This window comes from Trachinotus anak, unplaced genomic scaffold (assembly GCF_046630095.1).
Source record: "Trachinotus anak isolate AG129_WGS33_773 ecotype Australia unplaced genomic scaffold, CSIRO_AGI_Tana_v1 ptg000012l, whole genome shotgun sequence".
NCBI classification, from domain to species: Eukaryota; Metazoa; Chordata; class Actinopteri; order Carangiformes; family Carangidae; genus Trachinotus; species Trachinotus anak.
In genome coordinates, this window is record NW_027273863.1 from 1,349,684 (window position 1) to 1,367,491 (window position 17,808).

General features: G+C 44.1%; 1 long non-coding RNA gene and 1 pseudogene across 1 annotated transcript; one reads left to right on the forward strand and one right to left on the reverse strand.

Moving 5' to 3' along the window:
* Positions 1 to 4,591: 4,591 nt before the first annotated feature.
* On the reverse strand, positions 4,592 to 5,540 carry LOC139628723 (uncharacterized). The gene is made up of 3 exons (XR_011692850.1): positions 5,279 to 5,540; positions 5,121 to 5,197; positions 4,592 to 5,039 (listed from the first exon to the last, which is right to left on the reverse strand). It is a non-coding gene; the product is annotated as an uncharacterized lncRNA (long non-coding RNA).
* A 600-nt stretch (positions 5,541 to 6,140) lies between these two features.
* LOC139628716 (uncharacterized) lies at positions 6,141 to 10,199 on the forward strand (annotated as a pseudogene).
* The last annotated feature ends 7,609 nt before the right edge of the window (positions 10,200 to 17,808 follow it).

Genomic DNA, 17,808 nt, shown 5'->3' on the forward strand with positions numbered 1-17,808 from the left:
CATAAAGCCAACGAAGTCATGTTAATCAAAACTCATTCTTACACCTAGTGACAAAGTCTCATCAATACTGTTTGTGTATATGTATCTAAATAGGGAGAAATGGAGATGATAACCTGACAACCAAGGAATTTGAAGGAGTTGAAGGTGATTTATTTTCATCTCATCTCGATACTTATCAACAGGACAGGAGGATGGGACAAGGTGGTCGTGCCAAACAAATAGAAGTCAATAAAACTAGGCTAGACTGATCCATAACTCTGACTGACTTGCTTATCTAAAATAAATGATTACAGAGGCGGGCACCAACCAATAATCCTTATGTGTAAAGGTCACTAATCGCCCTCAACCTCATACCTTTTTTCCATTATTCTTAACAAGTTTGCTCAAACAGTGCAATAGCAGCTCATGCAGGCTAAGCCCCCCCCCCCCCCATCCTTACTTTGCCTAAGTTTACCTAAGTCAAAGATTAAACCTTGTAGTTATTAAAGGAAAACAGTATTTTTTTTTTTTTTTTTTTTAATCTTTGAAGATGTGGCAATTGGTTCTATCAATTATGGCGTACAGTGGTCAGTTAAGTAATTGCTGAAATCTCGGCATACCAGCCAGGTGTGGCTGGAGTGCCGACTTTATTTGGAGTGACAACTGAGAATGAGTAAAATACCCTGTGAAATCTCACTAATAACGGCTCATGTCACAGGAAAGCAGAGCGTGCATGACAACCTCATAGTATGTTTGACCAAGTAGGTCAAAGCTGAACAAAGATGTCTGTCTGTAAGCTTTAAAGGTCCCATATTATAGAAATTGTCTTTTCTTACTAGAAAGCAGTATTGTGAAAGTATCAAAGCAATGCATGCAACCCATATTCAGAGACTGGTCCTTAAAACGAGCAGCTAGGACTTCTGTAACTTTGTGATGTCACAACTATACAATCACTGACCTCAGCCATGCAAGCATTTTTGATGTTGTTTTTCAACACAGCACCAAACGGTCATCATGTTGCTGTTTTATTAAGCTGCAAGACAGGAAGTAAAAATACAATTCCACAACCTTCCCAAGGATAGTAATATTAGAGAATAGTTAATTCTTCTGTTCTCATTCCATTTCCAACTGTCCATCACTGTTTGCATTTACCAGTAGTTTTACTAAGCTACAGTTGTAGGCTAATCTGTCACCTGTGATTGGCCTGGCTGTGCGTCACTCGGACAACAGTCAGCCAATCAGAGGATCCAACATCCATTTAAATGTTTGCTTTATTTAGAATATTTTCAGGGCTTTATCTTCCTGTCAAAACAAAGTGAAGTTTAGCTCTTTTAACTTTCTGCTTGACTCAGCTGACCTGTGGCTGCAGCATAACACAGTGAGCCCTGTTGGTGCGCTTATTTGTAGGACAATGATAGTGAAGAGGTTGAAAAAAAATTAGCACTAAAGGAAAGTGCTGTTTTGATGGGAAAATAAAGTGCTGAAAATTTTCAAAATGAAATGTACATTCAAAAAGTTGCTTTGGTGTGCGTCTTTTAAGTGTCTAAAACATGTTTTTTCTGCTGGCCCCACCCACAGCAGCTCTTGTTGTTAACAAGGGCCTAGACCATGAATTGGTAAGTTAGTTTGGCCTTGGGCCATTTTTTTTCTATGCCATCTAATGATGGGCCAGAGCATAATCAAAGGCTAATTTAAGGAATTGATTGAACAAAATGCAACTGCCGTTCACTATGTTACTGTTCATATGTGACACCATGGCCCACAGTAACATATTATAGTTTGACTAATTTACAGAACTGATGTTATTTTTTTTCATACTGCACATTGTGTGTCAGCTATTTTAGGGGTCTGTCAAGCGAGTAACACAATCTTTTGAACTTCGGTCAGAACTTTTCAGACCAAATGGACTGAGAGGGGGGTGGAGGCTGATAGAGAGTTGGGTTATGTTAGGTTTATTCTTTAGGTGTGGTAAAGTAGTCTGAGCAAAATATTCGTCTGGTATTTTGTATTGTACCCTTTGCTGTAGAAACTATCACTTCTTGTATCTGCAGTGGTTGATTTTAGAACTTTTATATACTGTGTGGATCATAGTCCACAGTCTGTTTATAATGGAATAAGTCAGTAAAAGTCAGAGCTCTACCATAATTTGGATGCTGTGCTTCTTCCAGCTGGTTATCTATCTCAGTAGACATTGCGATCCTCAGATAAGGGACATTCCACCATCAGGACCTCAGGAGGGTGGAGGGAATTCAGTAAGCTACTGTATCTAGACTAGCCAAATATAGGGCTGTCAACATTAACACGTAATCACGATGAGGTTAAGGACCAAGTATAACACGTTTGTTTTTTTTTTTGTTTTTTTTTAAATCGTGTTAATCGCGTGGTGCCAAAGATTCTTTATATTACATTGTCACTGGTGCCGTTACCAAAGAAAGAGCGTTACGTTCTAAAATCTTTGGCTGCTACTATTTTGACCCTTTGAGGCACCATCCTAGGGGAGTGGTTCCGGTCTGCATAAAGGGGCGTGTCAGGAGACCTAAAGTGTTTAAATCCAACGCCTGAATCATCGTTGATGAAGATCGAATGAGTTGGAAAATAAAAATATAACTTACCCAGAGCTCGTCTACGGATAAATAAATTATCAGACTTTATTATTACACATCAGACAGGATAATGTTAGCTTCTAGTTCAGACAGACTGACAGTTATGTGTTGTCAAGCAAGAGAAAACAGTTCTGAAATGCAAAATAATAGAATTTTAATCATGTGTCAGTGTCAGACTTTTACATGGGGATCAATGAGGATCACATTTTGTTCTCCTCTTAAAGTTACTTATATCTTCTTGCTTCCAGTTATTAGCTGTTAGAAAATAGGCTGTCGTGTCGTAGGCTGTATACAAGTATGAATTGACAGACTACACGATATTCAAAATCATTTAGAGTAATGCATATGGGGAGATAAATGCTCTTCATTTTTGCTACATGACATGTAATGACTCTAAGGAAACAGCACAGGGTGGGATTAACAGTGCAATAAGGATAGCTTACAACTAGAAATTGTTGTTACTAAGCAACTGTACAGTATAGCAAGTCTAATTTACAGTATGGACTGTTTTCAATCAATACAGATTAACAGCAAGAGTGTAAATCTTTTTGAAATGTGAAAAATGAAATACACACCTTTGGAAAGTATCTGCAACTGCACCATCACTGCTGCTTCTGTTCACATGACAACAGCTCAGGGTGTTTTCATAGCTGAGGCATCAATGTTGACAACATCCGCCTCTTGCTGGACCACCATGACCTCCTCTGAACTCCTCCTCAGCGCGCTCTTGCTCGCCTCCTGCCACTGCTTCCTCCGCCACCACTGCTCCTCCTCATGCATCAGGGAGAGGGTTGTTATCACTGAAGTTCAGTGACACAACAACACTGCTGTGGTGTAAATATTTGATAAAAAAAAGTAGGATGCTCATAAAGAATACTGATGGTCAGCTTGTCATAGAGGGCTGTGCAGCGTGACTGACATACTAACAACATTATTAAGAAAAGACTTCACATTTTACATCAATGGGTTTAGTGCAAGAGTATTTTGTATATAACACAGTAATGCTGTCTTATCCCCTGACTATGCTACTCAACCATTCCTCCAGCCTGAACAACCATATAGGTTATTTGTTCCAACCCTTTGATATGACACATAGGAGTGTCTCCCGAGACCTTGGTTGTCATGGTTACAATAATAAACATGTGGACTGTACTGACAGGGGTGGACCAGACCTTCGTTGCCATGGTTACAATAATAAATTGTGATGGTTTGGATACACTTGATGCAGGAGGGCGGTACCTGGAGGGGCAGCAGACAAAAAACACACAACACTCAGCTCAGCATTCAACACAATCATCCCCCAACAGCTCATTCACAAACTAGATCAGCTGGGGCTGAATACTTCAATGTGCAACTGGCTGCTGTACAGGCTGGCAGCAACACCTCCAGCACCATCACTCTGAACACGGGAGCCCCCCAAGGATGTGTGCTGAGCCCCCTCCTCTTCATTCTGCTGACCCACGACTACACACCGAAAGAGAGCTCCAACATCTTCATCAAGTTTGCGGGCGACACGACTGTGGTAGGTCTCATCAACAACAACGAGACCACCTACAGGAAGGGGGTGAGCCGACTGGCCGCGTGGTGCAAATGTGGCGAGTGGAGGGGTGGGAAAGGGGTGTACCGACAACGCCACCTGGGGAGTTTCGCCCCAGGAGATAGTTTATGAGATGGATAGATGTTAGATGGTTAAATTTACTATACACAGGTCTACACAGGTCCGTATACCACGGGCAGAGACGTATTTAGAAAAGTAGAAAAATAGTTTATTTTACAACCAATTAAAATATCACTTGAACAATACTGGCTCGTAATTACGTACTGGGGCCACAGAGCAGAATGAACAGGGCTGTGGAGGCTACGGCGGCCCAAAATCAAATCAAGGGGGAGGAATAACTAACCAAAAACACCCGTGACACTGCAAACACACAGACCCGCAAGGGGTTCGTGAAGAAAATACCACCACCAGGAATTGGGTCGCCGCCTGGCCCTCCGCACCTGTCCACAAAGACAAGAAAGCAAGTTATAAAACTGGCCTCCCAGTTAATATGGCCTTTGATTGCTACCTAACACACACACACACACACACTATACTTTCAGTAATTAAGAACAACGAAACAAACCATCAACAAGGTAAATAATATTCCTTAAACAACAAACAAACAGTCAATAATGTTCAACAAATTAAACAAATGAATACAAAATAAATCTTTTCAAGGTTGATTAATGAACTTAACAGAATCCTTAAAAGTAGCAATAGGCCCTGACACAAACTCTGCAAAGAGCCTTAGTACGTCACTTCCCCACAGCTCAGAAGAGCTGAGGAGTCAAAACGGCTTCAGTGAGCCAAAACAGTCAGGATGAACCAACGCAGCCAAAACAGCAGTGGGTCCAGGAAATGGTGGCTTTAATAGTTTCTGGGCCTCACCAGCAGGGCATTACAGAGCGCCGAGAGGTCTAGGACAACAGAGCAGGACAAAACAATCAGTCGGGAGCAGCATAACAGGCTGAAACGAGAGGCGGACAACGCCGACTTACCACGTGGAGACCGCACCACAACGCCGACCGGCCCCCAGCAGGGCAGCCTAGCCCCGTGACTCCAGCAGTCCGCCACACTGTAGCAGAAACAGCCATATCACCAAACAGTCAACACGTGAGTGGGAGAGAAAGCAGCAGTGTGCGCCAATGCCCCTTACCCGTGCGCCGAAGGAGAGCGCGCGTCGTTCTGGCGACACGCCAAAGCAACACCGATGCTGGGCACGCTACACTGCGCTGAAGGGCAGAGCGTGCGTTATTATGGCAAAACGCTGAAGACGCTCTGGTGCCAGCACGCCACACGGCTTCACCACGCCACTCCAGGCTACAGCCACCACCACGGACGAGCGGAACAGGAAGAGAGAGAGCGTGCCAGGTGTACCCAGGCCCCTATATATAAAGGTGCGCTCCCCGCCCACAAATCAGTGCCACAGGGTGACACAGCGCCCCACTGTGAGGAGGAGTAAGCCGTGCTCCGGCCACACAAAGACAACAATCTCTGTCTGAACGTGGAGAAGACAAAGGAGATTGTTGTGGACTTCAGGAGAGTGCACACCCAGCATGCTCTTCTAACTATCGACAGTGCTGCAGTGGAGAGAGTGAGCAGCACCAAGTTCCTGGGTGTGCACATCTCTGAAGACCTTACTTGGAGCAAGAACACTGCATCACTGGCCAAAAAAGACCAACAACGCCTGTACTTCCTCTGTAAACTGAAAAGAGCCAGTGCCCCAGCCCTCATCATGCTCACCTTCTACAGGAGCACCAATGAGTCCATCCTGACTAGCTGCATCACTGTGTGGTACGGAGCCTGCACCGTGTCCTGCTGCAGGACCCTGCAGCGCATAGTGAGAGCAGCTGAGAAGATCATCAGTGCCTCTCTCCCCTCCATTCTGGACATCTACAACACCCGCCTCACCCACAAAGCCCTCTGGATTGCAGGTGACCCCACCCACCCATCCCACTGTCTCTTCAGCCTGCTTCCGGGCCAAAACCAGCAAGCTAAAGGACAGCTTCATTCACCAGGCTGTCAGGAGGCTCAACTCCCTCCCTCAGTGTGCCCGCTGTCTGTCGGTTTGGCTGGGGTGGAAAGGCTCTCTTCCCTTTTTCCACTCCCTGCAAGGAGGAGCAGGAGCAGTATCAGACATCCTGTACCAGCTTCACCTCCAGCACCCGTCATGTTTTTTTCTCTGACCCATAGGTGACCTGGTGTCACTGCTTTTGAATTTGGCCTTTAGGACCCATTTTGTTAGACCTGAACACATCCCTGACTGTCACGGCTAATAAAACATTAAGCATTAATACTCTTGTGAAAATACTCCCTCACGTTTCAGTCTCCTGACTTTTCTCAAGTCTTGAGAGAGATCAGGAGAACATTGACAAATAATTATGTTTTCACTGTTTCTACCTGAAGATAACTAAGGAGCCTTACACCCAGCACCACAGCCTGAGAGGGTTTTGGAGAGAGCCTTTGGTTTGCTGCTGTAATAGAAGTCTCCTTTAAACACAGAAGAATGTGCACATTCAAAACATGGGGTTCAGTTGTGGATAAAAGGGCTCAAAGTGGAAAACAAAGAATTATCTGCTTACTTAAAAGTCCTAAAGCCCCAAAAAAGAAAAAGCAAAAGGAATTTTTTTTTCATTAATTTTTTACTTCATGCTAAGATCTATGCAAAATTCTGTACACATATAACAATCAACTATGATATCTTGTCAAAAGTTCCACAATAGATCACCACTCAAATTCAGAAAAAATCTTCATCAATTTAAAAGTAATGGACGTGTTTCCAGGGGACAATAAACAGTGATAAACCTGACTGGGACACAATGTTGTTCAATGTTTTTAATTTCTAAAGTCACAAATCCGCCTGGATGTATTACAATACACACAGTTGTATTGTAATCTGCAGTGTAATGAACCTGTGAATATTCTCATTTGTCCAGGTCATAGTATCTCAAAGCCTCTTGGATGAGAGGTGAAACGTCTTCCTAGACAAATAACCAAGTCCAGTTGCTTTCGATTTAAAACTCCTTTGAGATACTATGACCTGGACAAATGAGAATATTCACAGGCTCATTGCACAACAATTTGGGTTGGCAACCCTTAAATTGGTGTGGGAACATGAAAGGTTGGCTCGGAAAATTGCAGATTACAGAAACCACCTAAGGTTCAGTCTGAGATGCAGACAACAAAGGCTTACACCAACTAGCCTATGCTTAAACTCCACTATGAGAGGGCATAGAGTGGAGGAAATCATAGAGAAGGCTCAAAACCAACTCCTCAACAAACGAATAAGACAGGTCAATTTCACTATAGAAGGGCTAAAAGAGAAAGCTGACCATTCATTACAGAAACTGAAATCACTCCTACCTGGTTCCATCATGGAGAAAGTTGTGGACTTCACCCAAAAAGCACAACTATCTCAACACAACAAAAGCAAAGAGAGACAAACCAAGAAATTTCTCAACTTACAATCGCAGCATATTGACAATAACACAGAAATACTCACTTGGAGGCAAAAAACTGACACCCCAGCACGAAAAGAAATGCAAAACAGATGGGTTAAGAATTTGTCTGACAGAGAACTCACCCACCCTGAGTAAGAGGTCCTAGCCAAGGGCCTAAATTTCGCCATGACACCGAAAGAGTTACCCATAGTGGATTTGATTACAGCTACAGAATCTGCTATAAAGAAAAACAACCTAATCGAAACTGAGGCCGAACAGCTAAGGTTAAAAGTGTCAGCGGCGTTGTCCGAGGCCAAGGTCCCCCCCTCCAACCTCACGTTTGAGGAGAGGAAAGCAGTGACAGCATTGGGCAAAGGCCAAAACATCACAATCCTCCCAGCAGACAAGGGTAGATGCACAGCTGTGCTCAATACAACCAATTACCAGGCCAAGATCTCTGCACTACTCAGCGACTCTAACACCTATGAAACCCTGAAACGAGACCCGGCCAGTGGTTATAAAAAGAAGGTGATAGAATGTCTACAACAACTGCAAAAAGAAGGGGTCATTGACAAAACACAATATTACCGGCTTTATCCCCAGGACTCCACCCCCTGCCTATATGGACTCCCCAAAATCCATAAAGAAGGGGCCCCGCTCAGGCCTATTGTCAGCAGCATAAACTCGGTCACATACAACATAGCCAAATACATAGCCAATATCCTGGCACCTTTGGTGGGCAACACCCCACACCACATCCAAAACTCCATAGACTTTGTGAGTAAAGTCCGGAACTTAAAAATGGAGCCAGATGAAACCATGGTTTCCTATGATGTGACTTCTCTTTTCACCTGCATTCTAACCGTGGAGGCTTCGGCCACAGTAAGAGAACGACTCACACAGGACAACTCCCTGCAAAACCGAACAAATCTCAAACCCGGACACATTTGCCAGCTTCTGGATTTATGCCTAAACACTACATATTTCCAGTTTGACGGCAGATTTTACAGACAAAAATATGGCTGTGCCATGGGTTCACCAGTATCCCCCATTGTGACAAATCTATACACGGAGGAGGTAGAGAACAGGGCTCTGAACTCCTTTGAAGGAATTACACCGAGCCACTGGTTCAGATATGTGGACGACACATGGGTTAAAATCAAAACCAAAGAGGTGCAAGCTTTTACTGAACACATTAACTCAGTGGACAAAAACATCAAGTTCACTAGAGAGGATGTCAAGGACAATAGTCTGCCCTTCTTAGATTGTGACGTCCATATGAAAAAGGACAGGAGCCTCCACATTGGGGTATACAGAAAACCCACACATACAGACCAATATCTACTTTTCGACTCACACCACCCTCTGGAACATCAGCTTGGTGTTATCAGAACCCTGCAACACAGAGCTGATAACGTACCCACCAGCTCACAGGCCCAAAGGGTAGAACACAAGCACCTGAGAGGCGCCCTCACAACTTGTGGTTACCCTAACTGGACCTTTGGGAAAACTGCTTCTGCTTCCAGAAAGAAAAGTAGCAAAATGGTTGAGAAAGAAAAACCAAACAAGAGAAACAACATAGTCATCCCATATGTGTCTGGGATATCAGAAAAACTCAGGAGGATCTTTAACAAACACCATATCTCTGTGTATTTCAAACCCACCAACACACTAGAGACTGGTACACCCCAAGGACAGAACACCACACACCCGAAAAAGCAATCTGGTGTATGCAGTCCAATGCAATGAGGAATGCAAAGACCTCTACATTGGAGAAACAAAACAACCACTGCATAAACGCATGGCCCAACACAGGAGAGCTAACTCCTCGGGTTTGGACTCTGCTGTCCACTTACATCTTAAGGAGAAAGCCCACTCCTTTGAGGACAGCAAGGTTCACATCCTGGACAGAGAGGACAGGTGGTTCGAAAGAGGAGTGAAAGAAGCCATCTATGTGAAAGTAGAGAAACCATCCCTAAACAGGGGAGGAGGCCTCAGACACCACCTATCTCCAATTTACAATGCTGCCCTTTCATCCCTTCCCAGGAGATTCAACAATTTAACCTCAAAGAAAAACAACTGTTCACAAGTGGCATGTGACTCCAACGACTGTCGTTATAACACAATAGGGCTCTAATGAAATCGAAACCAACTCTCCACCAAGACAGTCTCTCTAACGACTGTCGTTGGCACATGGAGCACAAAGGGAACCACTGACATCAGCCTTGTGAAAGCCCCTCCCAGAGGTTAAAAATACCTGGGTCTCCACACCAGATAGTTGGACCAGTCCCAGCCTGGTCAGGTGCGAGAAAGAACTGATGAAGCCTCTTGGATGAGAGGTGAAATGTCTTCCTAGACAAATAACCAAGTCCAGTTGCTTTCGATTTAAAACTCCTTTGAGATAATCTGCAGTGCGTTTTGTATTTGCAGCACATGTTGTGAAATTGATGGTGTTTTCTTGTTTGTGTGTTTTGTCTATTTGCATGTGTTTTCCTAAGCTGCAGTGCATTGAGCTGTCAGAGCCACTGTAGGAGACTGATGAATGACGCTTTTAATGATTTACATTTAGTCATTTAGCAGACGCTTTTTTCCAAAGCGACTTACAGAAAGGGGAACAATCAAGGTTAAGTGCGATAAGAAGTGTTAGCGCAGCATTAAGTGCTAGTGACGATTCTTTAAGTGTGGATTTGCTATGTAGTGCTAGGAGAGAAGGTGCTCTCTGAAGAGCTGGGTCTTCAGGAGTCTTTTAAAGGTAGAGAGGGACGCCCCTGCTCTGGTAGAAAGTGGTAGTGCCTTCCACCAACGGGGGACAACGTGAGAGAAGAGTTTGGATTGCCTTGAACGAATGGGCGTCGTTCGTTAGAGGAGCGCAGCGGGCGCGAGGAAGCATATTCCTGTACCAGGGCGTTCAGGTAGGTAGGTGCAGTACCAGAGACAACTTTGTAGGCAAGCGTTAGAGATTTGAACTTAATGCGGGCTGCAACAGGTAGCCAGTGGAGCTCGATGAGCAGCAGGGTGACATGTGACCTTTTGGGTTGGTTGTAGACCAGGCGCGCCACCGCGTTCTGGATCATCGGAAGTGGTTGCACTGAGCGGGCTGGGAGGCCCGTCAGGAGGGCATTACAGTGGTCTAGTTTTGAGATGACCACAGCTTGTGTCAGGAGTTGAGTAGTGTGTTGAGTTAGGTAAGGTCAGATTTTTCTGATGTTGTAAAGTGCATAGTGGCATGACCGGGCAACTGAGGCGACATGATTGGAAAAGGTTAGTTGGTCATCAATCATAACCCCTAAGTTTCTCACCACCTTGGTGGGGGTGAGCCATAGGGAATCAGTTTTGATGTTGATGTCATGGTGTATTGTGGGTTTAGCTGGGAGAACCAGTAGTTCAGTTTTTGAAAGATTCAGCTGGAGGTGATGTGCCTTCATCCATGTGGCAATGTCTGAGAGGCAATCAGAGACCTGTGCAGAGATCGAGGGGTCATCAGGAGGAAATGACAGATACAGCTGAGTGTCATCTGCGTAGCAGTGATAGGAAAAGCCATGTGAGCGAATGATCGGGCCCAGGGAGGTGGTGTAGATAGCAAATAGTAGGGGCCCTAGCACTGAGCCTTGGGGGACCCCTGTGGTGGGATTCAAACCAGGAAAGAGCCAAGCCAGAGATGCCCATGTTAGAGAGAGTAAAGAGGAGGATGCGATGGTTAACTGTGTCAAAGGCAGCTGATAAGTCAAGTAGAATGAGGACAGAGGACTTTGCAGCTGCTCTTGCTTCTTTTAAGGCTTCCGTCACAGACAACAGGGCAGTTTCAGTTGAATGACCGCTCTTGAAACCAGATTGATTTGGATCAAGAAGATTGTTCTGTAGGAGGAATTCTGAGAGTTGTTTAGCCGCTGCCCGTTCAATAGTTTTTGATAGGAATGGAAGAAGCGAGACCAGGCGATAATTCTTGACCTCAGCAGGGTTGAGAGAGGGTTTCTTGAGTAGAGGTGTTACCCGAGCTGCTTTGAATGCAGTGGGAAAAGTGCCGGAGGTCAGTGATTCATTTATCACATGTGTGATAGCTGGTGTGATGGTTGGGCTAATGGTTTGGAGGAGGTTTGTTGGTATAGGGTCCAATGAGCATGTAGTAGGACGGCTACATGTCAACAGTTTGGATACCATACTCTCAGAGAGGGGTGTAAAGCCAGAAAAAGAGGTGCTAGCAACTGTGCTTGGTTGCGAAAGTGCAGTAGCTGATTCAGTGCCACCCAGCTGAGGTACAGAGAGACATGTAGTAGGACTGCTACATGTTACAGTGCTAGGAGTTGGGTGGAGAGCAGGCTGGACTGAGAATTGGCTGCTGATTGCTGCCATTTTGCCTGTAAAGAATGATGCAAATGTATTGGCAGTAAGGCAGGTAGGAGGAGGAGGAGGCGGAGGGTTGAGTAGTGATTTGAAGGTGGAGAAAAGTTTCCAGGTGTCAGCGACACTGTTGACTTTGTCATTGTAAAAAGCAGTCTTTGCAGCAGAAACGCTGGTTGAGAAGGAGGATAAGAGTGTGTGGTAGCTTTTGAGATCATCGGCTAGTTTGGATTTGAGCCATTTTCTTTCAGCAGCTCTGAGTTTGGTGCGCTGTGAACGGAGGGTGTCATTCAACCATGGTTGGGATTGGTTGGATCGAGCAGGCCTCGTAGATAAAGGACACAGTCTGTTCAGGCATGAGTTCAGAGTAGAGATGAGTGAATCAGTGGCATCATTAACCTTCAGAGAGGAGAATGTGCTGAGTGGAGGTAAAGCAGAGGCAACAGTAGAGGAGAAGTGGGTTGGTGATAGGTTATGGAGGTTAACCATAGATGGAGGAGCAGAGGGTTGCTCTGATAGAGTGACATTAAACTGGATAAAAAAGTGATCTGATAGGTGGAGAGGCGTTACCACCAGTGCATCTGCAGCACAGTTTTGGGTGAGAATCAGGTCAAGCTTTGTGAGTAGGAGGGCTCTGGACCAGCTGGAGGTCGAATTAATGTATTAATGACATAAAGTCTGGACTGTCTAAGTGGATGTTCACGTGTTCTCTGGTTTGATCCATGTCTCAGTGAGAGCAAGGAGCATAAGAGAAAGGTGGTTGGCATAAGCCGTAATAAAATCGGTTTTGTTAACTGCAGATTGGCAGTTCCATAAGCCCATGGAAAATGAGGCAACAGTGTGTGAGGATTGTTTTAGAGGCCGGAGGTTACCTGGATTTCTGCGTCTTTTGACAGAGTGTTTTCTGTGCGGACCGGAGACCACGATAGGTATGGAGATGCACATACTGTACTATTAAGACTGTGGAGGGAATAGGACTGGTTCGCTTTGCTCGGTGAACTTGCACAGGTAAACTTGCTTGTCTTAGCCTCATCCGTCTTCACCAAGGACGGCTGAACGCTACGGCTGACGCTTCAGGGACCAGCCCTGTTTATATAGTTTCATGGAATTGAACGTGGCTGTTCCCGCGTATAGGCTGGTTGCGACCGGCGTAGACCTCCCTCAGTCGTTGCCGTGAATGGTTTTTCAATTGAGGTGCAAATTGCTCATACCTGAGTGTTCTGATCACCCGTAGATGACCGCAACTTGCAGCTCTTATTGTTCGCTTGGCCTCAGTTGTTTACAACGCACAGAGTTGAATTCTGAATGATTCCAGAATTCAGAAGGATTCAGATTTAGACTGCCACAGAAATATTCAGAGATATTCAGACTGCCCCAGTAGTGTAATGCTTACACTATGCTGAATACTCTGACCGCCCCAGTCAGTATAGTGTGATGCTTACACTTTCACTCACTCAGCGCACCAGAAGGACCTTGTCCGAATTAGATGGAGGTATGCTCTGATATTTAAGGAGCGGTGTTCGTCTGAATCCCGCCCTCTGTCGTTGCCGTGAATGGTTTTTCAATTGAGGTGCAAATTGCTCATACCTGAGTGTTCTGATCACCCGTAGATGACCGCAACTTGCAGCTCTTATTGTTCGCTTGGCCTCAGTTGTTTACAACGCACAGAGTTGAATTCTGAATGATTCCAGAATTCAGAAGGATTCAGATTTAGACTGCCACAGAAATATTCAGAGATATTCAGACTGCCCCAGTAGTGTAATGCTTACACTATGCTGAATACTCTGACCGCCCCAGTCAGTATAGTGTGATGTTTACACTTTCACTCACTCAGCGCACCAGAAGGACCTTGTCCTTGATGTGCCATTTAAAAATATGTTTAGTCTAATCCATTTTATATAACATTATTTGCCACAGCACAAGCAACAGCGCAACAAATTAATGTCAGATCATGCATTTGCGAAGACATCACCAAGGTTACAAACTGAAGAGTTGTTTTTGTAAGATTTTAGATTTTTTTACATTTGAAATAAATGAAAAGATGTGTAATAGTTTTAACAGTCATTGACAGAACGAATAAGAACCATGTGTCATAGTTTCTCTTCTTTGCCCTTGGAGGAGGAGGAAATGGTGGGCACAGCCATGTCCTTTAGGGGTGTCCTTCGCTACTAAAAATTCCAAGAAACATAAAAAATATGACAATATTGCAGTTGTTTAAGTTCTGCAGCTATTCAACTTTGTATCCAAATGTGATTTTTTTTACTTGAGATTTTTGTGATTGAGATTTTTTTTTATAACTGTTGTCAAAGCTTCAACTGCTGCTCAAACAGAATCTTGCTGTGTTCAACTGTCTCACTTGGAGAAGAATTTTCCCCTTAGGTTTAATTCACAGACAGAAATTGGAGAAGTGTTGTATGTGGTTTGGAAAGGGAACAAGATTGTCTCTACCTGGAGAGAACTGTATGGACCTGTACTGGGTTGCAGCCCAAGTCATGGAAAGTCACCTCTGTATACCTGAATCAGCTTGTTTCATGAAGGATATAGCATATGATGCTTCCAATATTCAAACCCAAGACACCATTGTGATGCTCCATGACAGTTAAGGGAAAAAAAAAAGTTATTGACACATTGTGCTTCTTTTTATACACAGTCCAAAATCCAGCTTGACATATTGGCATTTTTGAAAACTTTGATATTATCATGACTAGAATCAGAAATAAGTAAAGCTGGTCAGCATACATTTTTAAGGACGGACCCGCTGGTGGTTTGGGCAGGGTTACAGAGGTTAAGGGATTCAGTTTCCTTTTGGGCAGCACAGCATAATTTCAAATTTGGTTTAATGCAGACGTGGACTCACAGAGCAATGCAGATGCATTTCTTTGATCAGTAAAAACATGACTGTTATCTGGTTTATTTATGGTGTAATGGACTTTGAATCATGGGCTATCAAAGGTTCATTTCATTCAGACTCTAAGAAGTAGTCAGGTTACCCCCTTAATATAAGAATGATTATTTACTGTAACAAATATAATAACCAACCATTCACCAGCAGATCTTTTTCTGCTCAGAAATATGTATATTTGTGTCATAGGTTTTATACTGTTCTCTGATTTCCCTTCCCCTCCACCCAACTCAATCACCTGACTGTGGATACTCACTTATGAGCTCACCATCCTGTTGCTGTCAGAATTTCTCCTCCTCAGGTCAGAACTCTACAGACCCAGCTACATCTGCTCCAGCAGCTGGTCCTTCCACCCATGCCTGCTCATGGCCACAGAGGAACCAATAAATATGCATGTTCGAACCTTCTCCATTCAGGTGATCTTATGCACAGCTTCAGTTCCTCTACCACCCAAGTCTCCATGCTGCAGCCTGCCTCAGTGTTCAACCAGCCCTGCTCATCCGTGTCGACTCAAGGGAAAAGACAATCAATATTCTTTGGCTTGTGCCATCTCAGCCCCTTCACTTGGTAGGTCATGCATCCCTCAAGCAGCAAATAAAAAAATATTCAATATAGATATATTGAATTTAGCAAGCCTCATCCAACCATTTGTGACAAAAACATCACCACTGAAGAATATGTCATCGTGGTCAAGAGTGCCAGTTGGGTAGGGACGTGTCCATCAGTGGGTAGCTACCATGATGTCATCTGGCCTGTTTATCTAGACAGAAGAAAAAACTTGGAAGGAACTTTTTTTTTTTTTTTTTTATCAGTACCACAAATCATTCTCCAGCAAAGCTGCACTACCTCTACCAGTCAAAACTGAATTACTAGACATGCTTGTAGGGGGTTTCCAAGCATTTCCTGCACTAATTGTGGGAATACAGCCTAGTTGCACTGCTCCCCTTATTGGCCTGCTACCATTTCAGTCCAATAGGGCATGACACCTCTAAACCTCCCCAGGAAAGCTTATGCCAGGCTGTTGGAGAGGAAGATCCAACCGATTGTTGAACCTCAGATCCAGGAGGAGCAATGTGGATTTTGACCTGGGCATGGAACAGTGGAGCAACTTTTTACCATTGGTTACTGGAGGGGTCATGGGGAGTTTGCTCATCCACTCTGCATGTGTTCTGTTGACTTGAAAAAATCTTATGGCCATGTCCTTTGGGAGGTCTTGTAGAGTTTATGTTGGCCTCTGCCATTATTGTCAATCCTATTGGCGGCACACCAAAAATTGTGCAACCATTTTTGTTTTTCTTTAACAAGCATAATGGTCTTTTTTTTTTTTTTGATTTTCAGATCCTGATGTTATGCCCAGTAACATAAATTACTGCACACTATATTATTTTTCATACTTGTAATGAAGAGAAATGGTAAAAGTAAGGAGCACTCAAGTGGAACTTTTGACACAGGAACAGGTTGTTTCAGGGGGGGAACACTAGCCCTCACCCCAGATGCAACCTGGATGATGAAAGATAAACACTGTGTCCTGGTTGCTGCTCAATTTTCTCTGTATTTTACAGATTTCTATTTTGTCACTTCGGTACTAACCCTGGGAACCATAACATATTTGTGATCGTAATGGACAGCATCTAATGGTGCAGCCAGGGCAAAAAGAGTATCTAGTTTGGGGACCTAGTTTGAATGACCCCGCTGCTTTTTGCAGACTATGTGGCTCTGTTGACTTCATCAACCCGTAACCTCCGGGATGGACTGGACAGTTTGCAACTGAGGGTGAAGTGGCTGGGATTAAAGTCACTACCTCCAAGTCAGAGGCCGCGGTTCTCTGCCGGAAAATGGTAGATGTCCTACTAGTTGGTGTCTCTACTAGAACTGCCTCATATGTGCTATATTTAGTCAGTCACACCCACATTTGCACTTCATTTGTGGCCATAAGTAGGAAGTTAAGTTTACTTTTGAGTTTTGCCTGAATGCTGTGTCACCTCACTTGGCTATGACTTTGACACGGGTGCCTATGAGCACCGTTAAACCACTGTGTAAAATATAACCGTATGCTGCACCATTAAAATGTAGCTCAACCTGGCCCAGGACAGAGGTGTCCACATACTGTTTTTTGTGCCTCTCGGAAGACAAATGAAAAACACAGGATTGGCTTTAAGCTGCAGAGATCAGCTTAGACAACATAGGAGTATGGAATTGGCAAAGTCCTCTGACATGACAGTACAGACAGGAAAACATTCATAGAACAAGGTACTTCAAAATTGAATCCCACCTGGAGAGACTTTAATCTGCAGAATGGCTGATCTTCCTGCCGCTCCACTTGTTTCCTCAGCTCGGGTACATCATTTAAGGGTTTAAAGCTTTTTCCCTTTATCTTAATCTGTTTATCCACTTGTTTCATTTTTGTCTTTTTGTGTCATTTTAATACCCAAGGGAGCTGTGTGGCTGTTTTTCATAATAACATTGAGGCATTATGTGGATGATTTCTCTGTCTCTCTCTCTCTCCCTCTCTCTCTCTCTCATACCCACATTTCACTCTCTCACTTTCTTTCTTGCTCATTCTCAATGTCCTAATCCATCTTTCTAAGTTACAATGGAGCTGCTTAAAGCTTCTGAAATGCTGAGCAGGCCTTGAAACTGTCCGTTGAAAAGTGGGCAACAGATGGACACTGAGAAAAGAAGGCAGGGAGGGAAAGAGAGAGAGAGAGAGAGAGACCTTAAAAGAGAGAGGGGAAAGAGAGTCAGAGGTTGGTCTGAAAGCTTCAAAGTGCCGCAAGCAATGTTGGATTAAGGTCACAGCAGAGTTTCATAATGACAACACACAGCACAATGTCATTTAATATCACAATCACTCACTCTTACACTTCCCTCAACAATCACTGTTCTGTGCTTCCAGTGGGCAGCTCCCACCAGCCATGGTGGATCTCAGTTGTGTGGTAGGCTTTGGTGTGTGGGTTTTAAGTGAGTGTGGGCTTCTAAAAATTCTTTTTTTTTTTTTTTTCGTTT